The sequence below is a fragment of the Lepidochelys kempii genome, chromosome 25, assembly GCF_965140285.1.
Source record: "Lepidochelys kempii isolate rLepKem1 chromosome 25, rLepKem1.hap1, whole genome shotgun sequence".
NCBI lineage: Eukaryota > Metazoa > Chordata > Testudines > Cheloniidae > Lepidochelys > Lepidochelys kempii.
Genome location: NC_136404.1, coordinates 16,913,996 through 16,929,316, shown reverse-complemented (window position 1 = coordinate 16,929,316; position 15,321 = coordinate 16,913,996). Strand labels below are relative to the sequence as shown.

Here is a 15,321-nt window from a genome sequence, read left to right as displayed (position 1 = left end):
TGAGGAAAGGGGGGCGTTGGAACGGAGGGAGCGGCAGGGGGGCCGGTCTGGGGCCATGGGATACCGGGGGGCAGCGATGAGGGAGGGGAGCACCAGGATGTGGGGACAGGCCTGGGGGCGGGAGGGGGGGCGAAAGAAAAGGCGGGCACCGAGGCTGAGGAGAGCGGTGGGTTAAAGCCAAGAGGGGGGCCGGCCAGGCCCGAGGAAAGGGACGGGGCGGGGGCCAGGCCTGAGGAAGTGCTGCGCTCAGGGAACCAGGAAGAGCGGAGGGAAGAGGAGGGGGAGGGGAGGGAAGGGCATTCAGGAGGCCGAGTGCTGGGGGTGGGGTCGGTTCTGAGGGAGCCAGGGCTCCAGGAGTGGGGGCTGGGAGAAGGGTGGCGGGAATTCTGGGAAGATCGGCCTAAGGAAGCCCCAGAGCTGGGCAGAGAGACATTTAAAGGGAGAACAGAGCTCAGGAAGTACCAGGGACGTGGGCAAAGCTGGGGGTGGCGGTGGCAGGGAGGAGGTAAGGGTGCATCCTGGGAGTTGCCCGAGGGACACAGCCAGCAGAGGTAAAGACAGATCATTGGTGCCAGAGACATGGTTGGGGGCAGTATATGTGCCAAAGATGGGCATCTTGCGAAGAACTTTGGGGATAAGGCTGTGGTTTCGGAGAGGGTCACAGTCAGCAGCAAAGTGAGATTGAGTAGGAGGACATGCCAGAGGGAAGATTTATGATATGGGAAGAGAAGGGTGGATGCTGAAAATGGAGGGCACTTTTCAGAGTAATGAGACTGGCACAGGCTTCTGTGGCATGTTTGGGAAAGTGAGGTTTGTGGAAAGTGGCATGGTATGGACAGACTTGCATGACCCATACAAAAGCTTAAGAAGGGTGAATGCAGGCAATATGAGGCCACTTGAAGAAAGTACCTGCAAAATACTGGTTGTGTGTTGAGGAGTGCCAGATGGGATGAGCTCATGATGGGGTTTAAGATGGATGTGTTTTTGTGGGGCTGTTGCCAAAGATGGGTAACTGCACTTAAGTATCCATCTAGTGAAAAAATGGGTTAATTTCCCCCCTCTAATCTGACAGCATCTCTTATTCCTTTGTCACTATCAGTCTTAATTTTTCTACTTTCTGTTGGTGTGTATCTCTCTAATACCTTTGGGGGTGATACAATATGTATACAAGACAAATTCTATACAAAATAAAGTTATATTGTGTCTGTGGTCTACCACCTTCTCACCCCTCAGCTATGGTTAGGAGAATGTTTATAGGTTGCTTTTTTTAAAAGAAATTTTTTTTATTAATTTTCTGTCTTGTATTTTTTCCTTCTATTCCCTGTCCTTGTAGCAGAACAACATTTCTCCCCAGAATAGCGTAGGGTAAAGCTAGTGAGGACAAAATAGAGCTGTTCTGGGTGCCAACTCAGAAAGGGGTAGAAAGGTTGTACTCAGGTGATAGTTTTCAGTTTAACCCAGCATTGATGTCAACTCAGCATTTTGTTTGTCACTTTATAACAAATGACTTTTGGTCTGTATATGCAGTCTGTATACTTACATACATGTACATCTTTTTCTGTGATGCATATTGTAGCAGGTGCTATAGTTAAAAGAACACTCATCTTGAATATTTGAAAATGACTAGTCCTGTTTTCTGAGTGAGCATTGTTTAAACTGCATATCCTGAATTTAAAAAAAAAATCCTTTAAGAAAGAAGTATAACTGTTTTTCTACTCCAGTGATATTTATTGAAGTTTCTTCAGTTTATATAGTTAGAAAAGGAGAAATTGATTATACAAAGGATTAATCAAATGTATTGTATACAAAGTGCTTTCAAAGGCACAAAATAAACTGAAAATACTTAATCCCTGGCTGGGATGATTTAGTTGGGGATTGGTCCTGCTTTGAGCAAGGGGTCGGACCTCCTGAGGTCCCTTCCAACCCTGATATTCTATGAATCCCCCCCCGCCGCCAACTTTTTAGTAATTTTAGTGTCATTTGCAGTAGGGGCAACAGTTTAATAAAAATGTCACTTTTTCCAATTGGACAGTGTTCCTTTTTAAGGTTTAGGTTCAATTTCCATTCTAACCTCTCTTCTTGTACCATGATGAATTTTTGGAGAGTTTTGAGACAATCTCATGGCATGCAAGTGTGAAAAATAACACACACATTCCCAATAGTAACCAAGTTAATCTACCTTACACTATAGTAGATTTATTTAACTGCTGCTGCCACTTTCAGATGGCAAAACATTTCTCTCTGCCTCTGAAACTGAAACTTGTTTTAAACCAAGCAAGTAACTCATATATATTTGTACATAATGCATTTTCCCTATTTCTGAAAAGCCACTTGAAAGATGTGAATTAGCTTTTATCTAGTAGAGTACAATTCCTGACACTACAAAGCCTAAACCTCTTAAGCTACATGTACAGTATGTAAAAAAACACTTTAGCCTCTTTATTGCAGCAAAAATTACAGGGCAGTGCTAGATTTGGGAATAACCTGGAATCTTTTGCGCCTCTTTCAGTACAGCTCAGGTGCATTGGACTCTAGTGCCTTCTTGTGCTTGAACTTGGGGAGTCAGTTAAGTCCCATTTCCAAAGGCAGGTAGGAAATTAAAAAAAATAAGGGTGGGGGCATGTTAAATGGACCTTGGGTCTAATTTTGATCAATCTTAAAGGTGCAGTGGGATTTTGACAATACTAAAAATGTTTAGTAGCAGCATCATGCAGTGGAATCAGAATTCAGGTTTCTTGCTCACTAGACCAACATGGACTAGCATTACTAATCTTACCTAAAGAGAAGTAACTTGCACTTGTGATTGATTCATCTCTGCCTCAAACTTTGAGAAGTATTGATGGACTTCACAACCAACACTACTTAGTAGTAAGAAGTGTCTGCACAGGGCATTGTGGGCTAGAGTGAGGAAGAAAGAAAAAGAGAAAAGGAAGGAATCCCTCAGGAAAAAAAACTCGAAACAAAAATGTACTTGAGCCTGGCCAGGGGAGGTGCTCTCCATTCCCTTATAGGATACCAGGATTCAATCTTTTTTTCTCCTAAATAAGAGTGCAATGAGGGGTAGGGTTTTTTTTTACTATTGACCTCTCTTTCACATTTTTGGCCTGATCAAGAGTATCTCATCTCACAGTCTTGGTACATTAAAAAGCTAAATGGATGTGACATCCATGGGGCAGTGGTGAGGGTCACACTTTCTAAGAATAATATCCCTTTACAGGTCCACTTTGCACTCCTCTCTCCCACTGAGGAAGGCTGGATATACTTTTCTGCAAAGCCCACCAACACTGTTCCAAGCCAATGCAAGAGGGATGAGGACAGTTGAGAAGAATAGCTGCAGGTATCTGCTAATGCAAACAGGGGCTAATTGTACAAGAGTAGCTGGAGGTGTCCTTCCTCAAAGGTTCCTTGAACCCACAGAAGTACCAGTGTTGGGACCAAAGTTTACCTGCTTGCACCACTGTGCATTGCGTTGCCATTAGCTTGCCCTCAGAATAAGGAAACAAATGTTTTGTGTTGGCCCCCACTAAGTGCCAGAGCCACATCAACACAATCGGACAACCCAACTTGATTAAAAGGATGGTTAGCGTGACTTGGGGTTGTGTTGGAGTTGGAGGAGCACTTTCCCCCATATTCACTTTTACATTTACTTTAACTGAAGACTTCATGCTTTTCACTTCTTGAATTGTAGTTTTTAGTAAGACAGGTTTCTAGATTAGGGAAAGTCAGCAAATTAAGATCAGGTGTGAAACATGCTTATAGTGAACACTCCCCCAGAAATAGAACAGAGCACATATGGAACCAGAACTTCAATTTGTCTGCCTTTATTACAGTTTCATTTTAGAACATTAGCTACATAAGTCAGCCATGGCATCGATTCATCCTTTAGAATTCTGTTGTTTAAGGCCGATTCAGACAATTGCTGCCAAAGCTGCAACAGCAGGGGCACATGGGTAATTGGGGTGAAGGAGTGCCCTGCTAGTAAACAGGTTGAAATGCTAGTATGGGGGTCTAGTGCATTCGCTTCTTTGCTGCATATAGAATCAGTGGCTTTGTGCTAACAGCTGTTTGATAGCAACTTGAACCTACTAGATCATCAGGATGTCTCCACCTTTATTACTATTCTTGCTGGGGCATGTTGGAAGATTTTCTTTATTTAACAGTAACCTCTGTCTTTTATTCCACTATTTCTTGATACATTCCCTATTTTCCCCATTTTTCTTGAAGCTGAACCTCACTCTCCTAGATGACAAAGCATGAAAGTTTGAGGTAGGTGGTGGGGTAGTCACACAATCTTGGGCCTTGTGTCTCTCCCCCCTTCTCCAAACACATAACTTCAAAAGGCCCAAATTTCTTGAACCTGTTATGCTGCTGCCACTATCATATAACAGAGTTTTGGCACTTATCAATTATGATGCCAATACAAAGTTGAGAGAGTCTTTATCTAACAAGAAGTGTCAATTTTTAGAAGAATTCTTGGATATATAAAAGGGCTATGGAGACCTAGCAATAATTTACATGTGTATGTTTACTGATAGAGTTGCTTATTTATATACATGAGCAATAACTTAACAACCATCTAAGTCCAAGTGTAATCACTTCAATTCATATTCATGGACCTGTTAGCTATCCAACAATTGATTTTATATAACCGAAATAGCTGGGGAAGTGAGAAATTTCCTTCCTTCTGGATACAATGCCAAGGATGTTAAATCTCTAGAGACCCAGATAAGAGCTCTGCTGTCCTTTTTTGGAATTATTAAACAAGTATAGAATTTATCCATTCAGGAGAACACTAGAACCATAGAATTTGATTGTCTTGTAACATCTTCCTGTTGCACGATTTATGCCCTTTACAGATTCAGGATAAGACCTGTGTGGTAAGAGCTTCCTTCCTATCTGAGGAAAAAAAACAAGGGTACTGTAGGATTTGATGATGCAGTACATGGCACTCTTCTCTCACAGCCAACACCTCACCGTCCTATTAGGGATAGTTTGTTATTGGAGGTATCATCTTTGGGCTGTGATGTAAATTAGAGATTCTGATCACATATGTGCAAATTCCCTGACACTTTTTATTGCAGCAGTAGGGGTGTTCGGCTTTGGTGTCCTGGCCAAGTTTCAACTTGGGTAATTACAATCTGTTTACCAAAGTCCACCTGTAGTTTCAGCTGGGTACAGTATTCTTCCTCTCTTCCTAGTTAAAACTTTTATAGAATTGCTGTGCTCTGTTAGACAGTCTATTCCACTTTCACGGGAAATTCTTATGTATATGTTGTTTGTGAAGTGCTTATATAAATGTTAGGTAGACTCACAACTATCCTTGAGAATACGCAATGTCAATTTTATTATGATACACTTTAGACCTTACATATTTATAGAAAATATTCACTGTACATTCATGGTAACTTTTCAACATTAAAGGAAGAGTTAACTGGGAAAAGTCAAAGGAGGCAGTGTCTTCATCTTTAAAAATATTAGTTTGTTTTAAATATGCTCTAACTAAACAGCTTATCAGAAGCTCTTAGTCACCTTTCCCATCTAAGACAGGAGCGCATGGCTTGAGAGACACTGACATGATTGTCTGATTTTGAGCAAACAAAGTTTTTTTTAAAAGTAATTACAAACAAAGAGAGGATTTTTATAATAAGTCCACAAGTGTCTGTAGTACACCCTCTTACAATGTGGACATGACTCTATTTAGTTAGATCATAGTTCTAATCTAATGCCTTGTTTTCAGTCACAACTTTTTGAAGCTTTCACTTTTGGTTTTGAAAGTGCTCTGTGCTTGATCTCTAGCTGAAGATGGATTTAGGGAAATGAGAGTAAAAAAGGTCCGAGCACAGAGGAGAGCAGGATATTTTTCTTCTCCCACTACTTATTTTTTTTAGAGTCTTATATCCAGAATAGTTTGGAGGTTGAAGTCAGACAAGGAAATAGTATTCCCTAAGGATCAGTGCACAGCTTTATCCTGGAAGAAAGTGGTTTTGATTTGACATGTCCATTTTTTTGGTAAGCTCTGTTGCTGTGTATTTTAAAGGAGGTTTGATTCTAGATGCATAGAAAAGATAATTGCATTCAACTCAGTCTCCCAGGTACTCCATACTGATTAAGAACCTTTTCCTAATGTCCCTAGGAAACAAAGGTTCTAGTAGAAATAGCTGCAGCAAGTACACTGCCAGCTTCTCAACCAAGATGCCCCTTTTAGCCTAGGGGGATGTACAGATGGCTGAGGGAACTAGAAGTTTGAGTTGTGTACACTCACTAACTCTCTGCTCTTTACAATTTGTTATTGAAGCCTGCCCCAATGGGAAAATATACTCCCATTTTACAAGTGGGGAAACATACGTTATGTGATTGACCCAAAACAATATAGGAAGTGAGACAGAACCCAGATCTCACATCAACAGAACTACACACTCATTGCTATGACTTTAAATCGAGGTTAAGTGATGCTATCTGTGAGAAGGGATTCTCCCTTAGGAGTAGGGTGACCAGATGTCCCGATATTTGGGGCTTTTTCTTATATAGGCTCCTATTACCCCCCACCCCCATCCTGATTTTTCACACTTGCTGTCTGGTCACCCTACTTGGGATGTGTTTGCAATGTTGACATCTAGTCTAAACCTTCTAAAAAGCAGAGATAGTTGAGGCCTTGCATATGCCCCTTCATAACTTTGAATATTCAAGGATAGAAAAGGAACTACATCATAACCATTCCTCAATTCCCTGTCATTGTCAGAAAGTCCCTCCCTCTTTAGTTGTGCCTTAAAAGGCACTGACATATGTAGAGTTGTACTAGTTATTCTGCATTGTTGCGAGACTTCCACACTTGACTTTAGTTCTGTGTCTAACTTACTGTAAGGTTATCCTTGTATTTTTCATCTTGCTACTTTTATCGGTGTAGCATTACAAGAATGATCCCAATAGGAAGTCTGGGTGCAGATTGTCCCCATCTTGCTTGACACTTATGCCGGTCACTAACCAACAATTCCACTGCTCAGATTAATGTCCTGTTTTATGATGTATGGTTTTTAATCCCTACATCAGAAGAATACTTTACATGTGCAGTCTGAGGAGCCAAACTGCCTGTAGCCAGCAATGTTTTTAGCAAAGAAGAAAGCTTGATGCCTTGTTCAAAGTCATTGTATTCAAAGAACTCCAGAAGAAAGAAGAAAATTGAGTTACATCTGACTGCATTTCTTGGGATTTCTACAGATAGGACACCCATTTTCACCAGATCTAATGTTCTGTATGGCCAGAACTCTTGACAAGTACAGAGAGTGCTTTCTTTGGACTCTCTATGGGCAAATGTGGCTAGCTGCTACCACAGATCATCTCTACTAAGGATCCAAGGTGCCCTTGGATTGAACATAAATCCTAGGACCACCTCACAGTTTAGGAGCAGTTCTTCATTCCAACCCCCCCCAAAAAAAACATTTCCCCCCCCACACACACACATTCCAAGATATTCAGAAATCAATAGCTTGTGAGATACCAGTCACAATACAGCAAGATCCTTCAGGAGATATGCCTTCCTGCACCCTATATGACAGACTGCTAGACTTTAATGGAGGCTTTTGCAGGTCTGGTTAAGGATAGTGTACTAGCAACAATGCCAGCATGGAATGAATAGCAACTATGTCCTAAAGATTCAGGACACTCACTGGTGACATACTCTGAGCCTGTAAGGGATCACATCTGAAAAATTTCAATTCAAAGTGAGATCCTGAGTCAAAATTTCACAAGTGTATTGAAACCATACAATCTGATGGACTTTCAAAGCCTCTTTCACGTCAGGAGCAGATCAGTCCAGAATCATTTGCTACATCAGTCATAGGTGGGGGAGTATATTAGTCTGGTCAGGAGATGGTCAAGGTTTTAGGCATGGTGTCTGCAGTGCAGGGCCAACATTGCCTCTGCTTCTTCATGTTGCTGAAAAAGAAGACATTTCAGCAAGGAAATACACCAACCAGCCCACTCAGTCCCTCAAGGACACTATCGTAATGTCTGTCTTCTAGGGATGGAGTAACCCACAAATGGAGCTTCTTCCTCATGAAAGAGGATGCAAAGTACAGTCACTTTTGCTCCAGACCTGGCAAGAACTATGGATTCCTGACAGTATTGTGTATATCTTTTCTCCATTACTTCATATTCAAAGGATCACAAAGAACAAAAAAGATAAGGTCCATGCGATGAATGTAGCTGCAGCTTGGTTATATTCATTTGGCTCTCAGAGCACTTGCCTGTAAGAGTGGGAGCTCCAATTGCCAGCTCTCTCAGATTTTCTGTTGCAGGATCAGGTTCTCTATTTACGTCCCAAATCTCTGAACACAGGTGCATAAATGCTGGATTGTTAGTGGATTATGAATGGACATTTCTCTGAAAAATTAAATCTTTGAGTACAAAGTGTTCAACAAAGAACAATGCATTCAGGTGGAAATGTTCATTATTGGCCTCAAAAGCAGCAATAAAGAACCTCCGTACAGGATAAAAAGGAGTACTTGTGGCACCTTAGAGACTAACATTTATTTGAGCATAAGCTTTCGTGAGCTACAGCTCACTTCATCGGATGCATACCGATGAAGTGAGCTGTAGCTCACGAAAGCTTATGCTCAAATAAATTTGTTAGTCTCTAAGGTGCCACAAGTCCTCCTTTTCTTTTTGCGAATACAGACTAACATGGCTGCTACTCTGAATCCATGCAGGATGTGGTCCTTGTTGTTAGCATGTGCCCCCTCAGTCTTCTCCAGACTAAAACCCAATTTTTTTCAATCTTCCCTCAAATTATGTTTTCTAGACCTTCACTCCTTTTTGTTGCTCTTCTCTGGACTTTCAGGAAAGATGTGGACAAATTGGTGAAATGTTGGCATCCAGAACTGGACAGTACTCCAGTTGAAGCCTAATCAGTATGGAGTAGAGCGGAAGAATTACTTCTTGTGTCTGGTTTACAACACTCTTGCTAATCCAGCCCAGAATGTTTCCTTTTTGCAACAGTGTTACAATGTTGACTCATATTTAGCTTGTGAGCCACTATGGACGTCACATCCCTTTCTGCAGTATTCCTTCCTAGGCAGTCATTTCCCATTTTGTGCATGCGTACCTGATTGTTTCTTCCTAAGTGGAGTATTTTGCATTTTTCCTTATTCAATTTCATCCTATTTATTTCAGACCATTTCTCCAGATCCTTGTGAATTTTAATCCTATTCGCCAAAGCACTTGCCACCCCTCCCATCTTAGTATCATTTGCTAAATGGCCCACCTTAATTATGCACATTGTAGGGAGAATGGTCACTTTGGATGAGCTATTACCAGCAGGAGAGTGAGTTTGTGTGTGTGGTTTTTGGGAGGGGGGAGAGGGGGTGAGAGAACCTGGATTTGTGCAGGAAATGGCCTAACTTTATTATCATGCACATTGTGTAAAGAGTTGTCACTTTGGATGGGCTATCACCAGCAGGAGAGTGAATTTGTGTGTGGGGCGGGCGGAGGGTGAGAACCTGGATTTGTGCTGGAAATGGCCCACCTGATGATCACTTTAGATAAGCTATTACCAGCAGGACAGTGGGGTGGGAGGAGGTATTTTTTCATATTCTCTGTGTATAAATAAAGTCTGCTGCAGTTTCCACGGCATGCATCTGATGAAGTGAGCTGTAGCTCACGAAAGCTCATGCTCAAATAAATTGGTTAGTCTCTAAGGTGCCACAAGTACTCCTTTTCTTTTTGCGAATACAGACTAACACCGCTGTTACTCTGAAACCTTTGCTAACTTTGTAAGTGTACTCTCTCTCTGCCATTCTCTAAATCATTTATGAAGATATTGAACAGAACAGAACCCAGAACTAATCCTCATGGGACCCCACTTGATATGACCTTCCATCTATGAACCACTGATAAGTACTCTCTGGGAATGGTTTTCCAACCAGTCAAGCACCCACCTTATAGTAACTCTATTGAGGTTGTATTTCCCTAGTTCATTTGTGAGATGGTCATGCGAGACAGTACCAAAAGCCTTACTAAAGTCAAGATACATCACATCTGCTCCCCTACCATCCACAAGGCTTGAATGGTGAAAGCCATAACATCTTTCACCATTCCTTTAAGCCATCCTGTCCCTTTCCTTATTGAAGGGCTTGTGAAAGTGTAAGCTCTGATGTGCAAGAGTATCCTGGATTTAATAAGGTAATTAGCATTGCTTGTCAGTACTTTAGAGACTTTTCTGTAGAAGTCACAGCATTCAGAGCACCTGCCTTTCAATGTATTAGGCTTTACCTAAACCATACACCCTTTCCAGATTTCCCCAACTATTTAATTCTGCTCTATCATTACAGCAAGAAGTTCCAGGTACAGTTTGGTGAAAGGGTGTACCAAATGGTAGAGTTATTGGTGTGAGAAGGATGAAGTGCTAGAGCATAGTTCAGGGTTTCTCAATCAGGGATCCACATAGTCCTGGGGGTATGCAGAGGTCTTCTAGGGCAGGGGTTCTCAACCTTTCTTTCTGAGCCCCCCCTAAAAACTCCAGGGCACACCTGTGCTACTACAGCTGCTTTTCTGCATATAAAAGCCAGAGCTGACATTAGAGGGTAGCAAGCATGGCAATCGCCTGGGCCCTCCGCAAAGCTAAGCTGCTCAGGCTTCACCGTCAAGCCCTGGTGGTGGTGGGGCTCAGGGTGGCAGGGCTTTAGCTTTTTGTCCTGAGCCCTTGTGAGTCTAAAGCTGGCCCTATTTGGCAGCCCCCCCAGGGGGCCTCGGATCCCTGTTTGAGAACTGTATTTGAGGGAGTACATCAACTCATCTAGATAGGTGCCTAGTTTTAGAACAGGCTACTCCAAAAAAGCACTTGCAAAGTCAGTACAAACTAAAATTTCTTACAATTACTTCTTTATAGTGCTCTGTATACTGTACACTGAAATTTGAGTACAATTTCTGTTCTGATAGATGGTAAAAGAGAGTAAGCAATTTTTCAGTAGTAGTGTACTGTGACACTTGTCTTTTTAGGTCTTTTGTAAGCAAGTAGTTTACATGAAGTGAAAGTTGGGGTATGCAAGACATATCAGACTCCTGAAAGGGGTACAGTAGTCTGGAAAGGTTGAGAGCTACTGCTCAAGTTGACAAGAGCCACGTTAGTATTCGTAATTGGAACTAGGGAAAGACCTTAGGGAGAATGCCCTTTAATAGCAAGACTTTATGGCTCCAGCTGCAACCACGTTGCTTTCCTAATTAGATGCTCAGTTTTAGCAGGAATCTGGATCATATTGCATCAGCTCTGATTATTGGAACAGAATATGTATGCCACTTTTATCCTGTGCATCTGTGCCCCATTCATAAGTGAAACTGTTCCACCTCATCTTAGAATAAAGATCAACTTGAGCTTACTGCTGCTAATTCTAGTTCTTCCTAAAATTCCCCCCCCCAAAAGCCCCCCCCCACCTGCTTCTGTCTCATTAGCCTAACTGGTAACACTGAAAGGGCCACCCACCAGTCCACATAAGAGTAATTAATGAAGTGCAGCTGGTACCCTCCTCTGCAGAACACTGTCACCTAGTGAGACCCAGAACCTGCCAATTTCACCTCTGGAATTCTGATGGTTGTCTCAGACTTCATTCTCCTGTTTGTCCACACCTTACTGTGTACTCAGTTAGGTACAAACACAGCAATTGAGGCCCAGATGAGGAGTGGGGAGGTAATACTTTGCTGGCATTGCTTTCACACACACAGTAAACAAAGATACTGGGGAAAAATATACAGGTGTTGCTTACTAAAATAGCTTCTGTATAGTTTTGTGCTATCAGATTATAGTTCAGATTTAGGAACTGTACCTATATAAAAATTTGTTCCTCAATCATCGTTGCAGCACAGTAACTGGCAAAGGTATATGGAAGATTTTGTTTATTGTGAAAGTTCAGATATTAGAAGTATTTTCATTTAACATCAAGAGTGATTTTTAAAAACTTGATTAAAAATAAGTATTTATTAGGCTCTGGGTTTTGTTGAAAATTGACATTTGTTGAAGATGATAGTTTAGTACCACACCTCAGACCAGTGTAAGCCTAACTTTAATACTTGTTTACACACTATTTTGCAGGATTCAAGCCTATTTAAAGCTAGACATTGAGCTCTTCAAACTGCTGGTGTTTTAAAATGCTCATTTTATTTGAAGGCTTACAGTAACCAAACTTATGTGGTCAAGTGATACTTATCACAGTAACTTAGACTTCAACAAAAAATGGGATCAAAGTTATTCCTGTAGCTCCTTATCCTTTTATATTTCTTCTCTAAAGGCACCACATCACACGAGTCATGAAGGGAACTGTTAGAGTGACAAAGTCCTTGTGCCTTCCCCCATCAGGTTAAGCAGAAGCTCTCTTTTCACATATTTCTATCATCTTTCACTCTGAAAGATCCCAAGTCATTTTACTTTTTAAATAAAGATCACTTCCATCACCACTGAAATGCAAACACCTCTGTTATGAAACTTTAAAACCACATATTTTTGGACATAGTGAATAGTTTCTCAAACTGAAGCTACAGAGGGAATTGAGGCAGGTAGAGAGCATAGTTACGCAAATTGATATTTGACTAGGATACTGGAGCAACAGATCCTTAATCTTCTGAGAAGTACCATGATTGTGGGAAAGGGTCAACACCTTAGCTCTAAGTCTATGAAAGGAGGCACTTCCAGCACCATGCTCAGTTTCTGTTGGCTACTGACACAGGGAAAAGCATCACTTACTGAAACATTTTTTGCACCACTTAGGTCTTTACACGTACTGACCTTGCTCGCTACTTGGTGTTCATAAAGGCAAGGAAGGCAGTGTGGCTCCAGGCATGAAGAATCTATTCATGTATTTTTAAGTGCCCATATAAACAGCTTTGTTTAAAGCTACAAACTAACCTTTGTGGGCAAAATTGAAAAGAACTCTTGCAGTTATTTAGAAGTTCCAGGTCTGTCAGCATACTAGATGATAAACACAAACAAAGGCTCATGAGTAGATACAACACTGTTTACTTGCTTGCATGACAGTGAGGCAATTTCAAACTGATCATGCAGGTGCCCAAATATTCAGTAGGTGTGACCACAGACTTGGCATGATCAGGAACTATAGTAGTGCCAGGAGGAAATTTTTCAGAATCAGCTTGGATATTTAGGACACCTAATGTGTGTTCCTGAATGACACTTCTTTAATGCAGGAGAGTGACACTCTCCTCCATCCCACACTTGAAAAGTTATTTAAATGATACTTAGAGAAGCCGGGGTAATTAATCACCTCTGTGACTACCCTTGTTTCAAGTGTCAGATTATTGTGCTGTTTGCAACTAAGTAGTTCTAGCTTTTTTTGGGGGGGCGCACGTGGGAAAGAGATGGGAGAAACACAATGTGGACCAGCAGAATTCTTACAGTTATAAGAAATTTTGCATCACTAGCCATCTCTTAAGTCTTACCAATTTTTTTCTTTCTAAGATACTGTCTGAAAAATAACAGGTTATATTTAACTATAAATTTGTGTACCAAAAATATAAATATATATTACATAATGTGTATATGGTAGATAAAGATTTAGTTAAAGCTCTAGCATTTCTCCTCTTTGCTAGTAGTAGTTTCATAGAACTTTACACATAAGTCAGTGTCGGGAGGTATATCATTTCAGCAGCCTGCACAGATCTGTTGTGAGTGAGTTACTGCACCTTGTCTACATATTCCCAGGCACACACTATTCTGTGGCACTGGTATTTTGCTTTTGCTAAGAGTACAACAAAATTACAACACACATCATTTGTGGTTTAAATGGCAGCAGGCTGCAACTTTATTGGTTAAATATTTGTAATACCAGCACAACTTTTAAAGGTTTGTCAGCTGTGGGGATTACTTGAAAAACTCCAGTACTAGTTTGCTTCCCAACTCTTTCTTCATGTCTCAAGATTGAAGGACCCTCCCACCCCACTTTGAGAAAAGAATCCTCCATCTCCACAGCAGCATCTGACAAAGGATTTGAACTTTGCTATCAAAGGGAGACCAACCTCCTGCCTCCCACACCAATAGTAGCTGCACTTGAACTACATCCACTCTCAAATCATTACCTACTAAATGCCACTGGCCTATCACTTAGCTGGCACACCTCACCTCCACAAGTTCATCAGCATACAGATAGGCAAAAGTGTTCTCTTCCATCTGTAAATCTGTACCCAGACAATGTGGAACAACTCTGCAGTCATACACAATGTCATATTTCAAAAAGCCACCCCAATTGCAGTTTGGATTTCCTGGATCATTTTATTTTAGTTTACTTTTACTAATTCTGTAATCGCTCTTACTATGAACCATGGCAATAGTTTTGGCCACACCAGGTTTGCCACAAATACATCTGTTTGAGTACCACTTAGTCTTTTAAGCTTAACCAACAGATCTCCATACCGCATCACTAAGTAGTTTCTTCTATCAGAGAATATATTAAGGGTAGGAGCTGGTCCTATCTTATCCCTCGCACATCTGAATGGTGTGCAAATGTACTTCTGCTCCACCACTAGTGTGTGCACCCATAATACAGTACTGCATCCACAGATCCTGGGCATGGAGAGATACAGCTACCAAAAGAAATCCTCTCTCCTCTACTCAATCCCTCTTGATGCACAGACACACACTACAGCAATTTAATTCCCAGCTACCAAAAGCCAGAACATAGACCATCCTACAGCAAATCAGCTACCACTGCAGACATTACCACCTCAGTCTAAAATGCATTGGACTAAAGCTCACCTGGAAGCAGCCAAGAAGAGCCAAAAGGCTTCTGGAGCACTGCCATTAGATGAAAGTGTCAGCAGACATCCATCCTCATGCAGGACAAACAAGCCCTCCTCGTGCCAGTTCTATAAGCAGATAAGCCTCCAGTCCCAGACCGACCAGGCACAGTTTCTTCCTTTGTTAGCAGAGGTGCCCCACTGAATTTGGAATCTTAGTCTATTTTGTGGAGGCATTTTTGGGGGGATGGTGAGGGAAGAAGGGGCAGATCCCCAACTAATGGTTGTTGGGCAATAAGGTTCCAGGCAAGCCATCCAACTGGTCCCATTGCCAAGTTTCAAACCCTGAAAATGTCAGATGGCTGCTGTAAATACTGTGTGGAACAAGAGGCTCTCCACTTCTGATGCTGTAGCCTTCCCGATATGCTCCCAAGTCCTCATGTTGTTTTATAATGAGAAGGCAATGAATCTTTTGAAAGAGGATTTGATCTAGCCCATTCTTCAGATAACAACCTTTTGCAAGATTCCCCATACCCAGCTGCCTGGGAAACAGAGGACGCTGCTGGCAAATAAGGTGCTGCTGTTGAAACA

General features: G+C 41.6%; 1 protein-coding gene and 1 long non-coding RNA gene across 6 annotated transcripts in view; one reads left to right on the top strand and one right to left on the bottom strand.

The window, feature by feature from the left end:
* GATAD2A (GATA zinc finger domain containing 2A) overlaps positions 1-15,321 on the top strand; it is a 114,012-nt gene that overhangs the window by 356 nt on the left and 98,335 nt on the right. Inside the window, exon 2 of one of the 4 annotated variants that reach the window (XM_073323946.2) lies at positions 3,218-3,337. The exons of 2 other annotated variants lie outside the window; for them this stretch is intronic. The gene's annotated coding sequence lies outside the window, so the exon portion shown is untranslated. Of the gene's footprint in view, positions 1-1,742; positions 3,338-15,321 lie in introns of those variants that run through there. One more of the 4 variants, XM_073323948.2, reaches the window with a different exon arrangement.
* Positions 1-15,321, bottom strand: part of LOC140903137 (uncharacterized) — a 36,210-nt gene that overhangs the window by 14,603 nt on the left and 6,286 nt on the right. For both annotated transcript variants that reach the window (XR_012156161.2, XR_013635030.1), the window contains exon 2: positions 12,770-12,952. This is a non-coding gene — a long non-coding RNA (uncharacterized LOC140903137). The remainder of the gene's footprint in view (positions 1-12,769; positions 12,953-15,321) is intronic.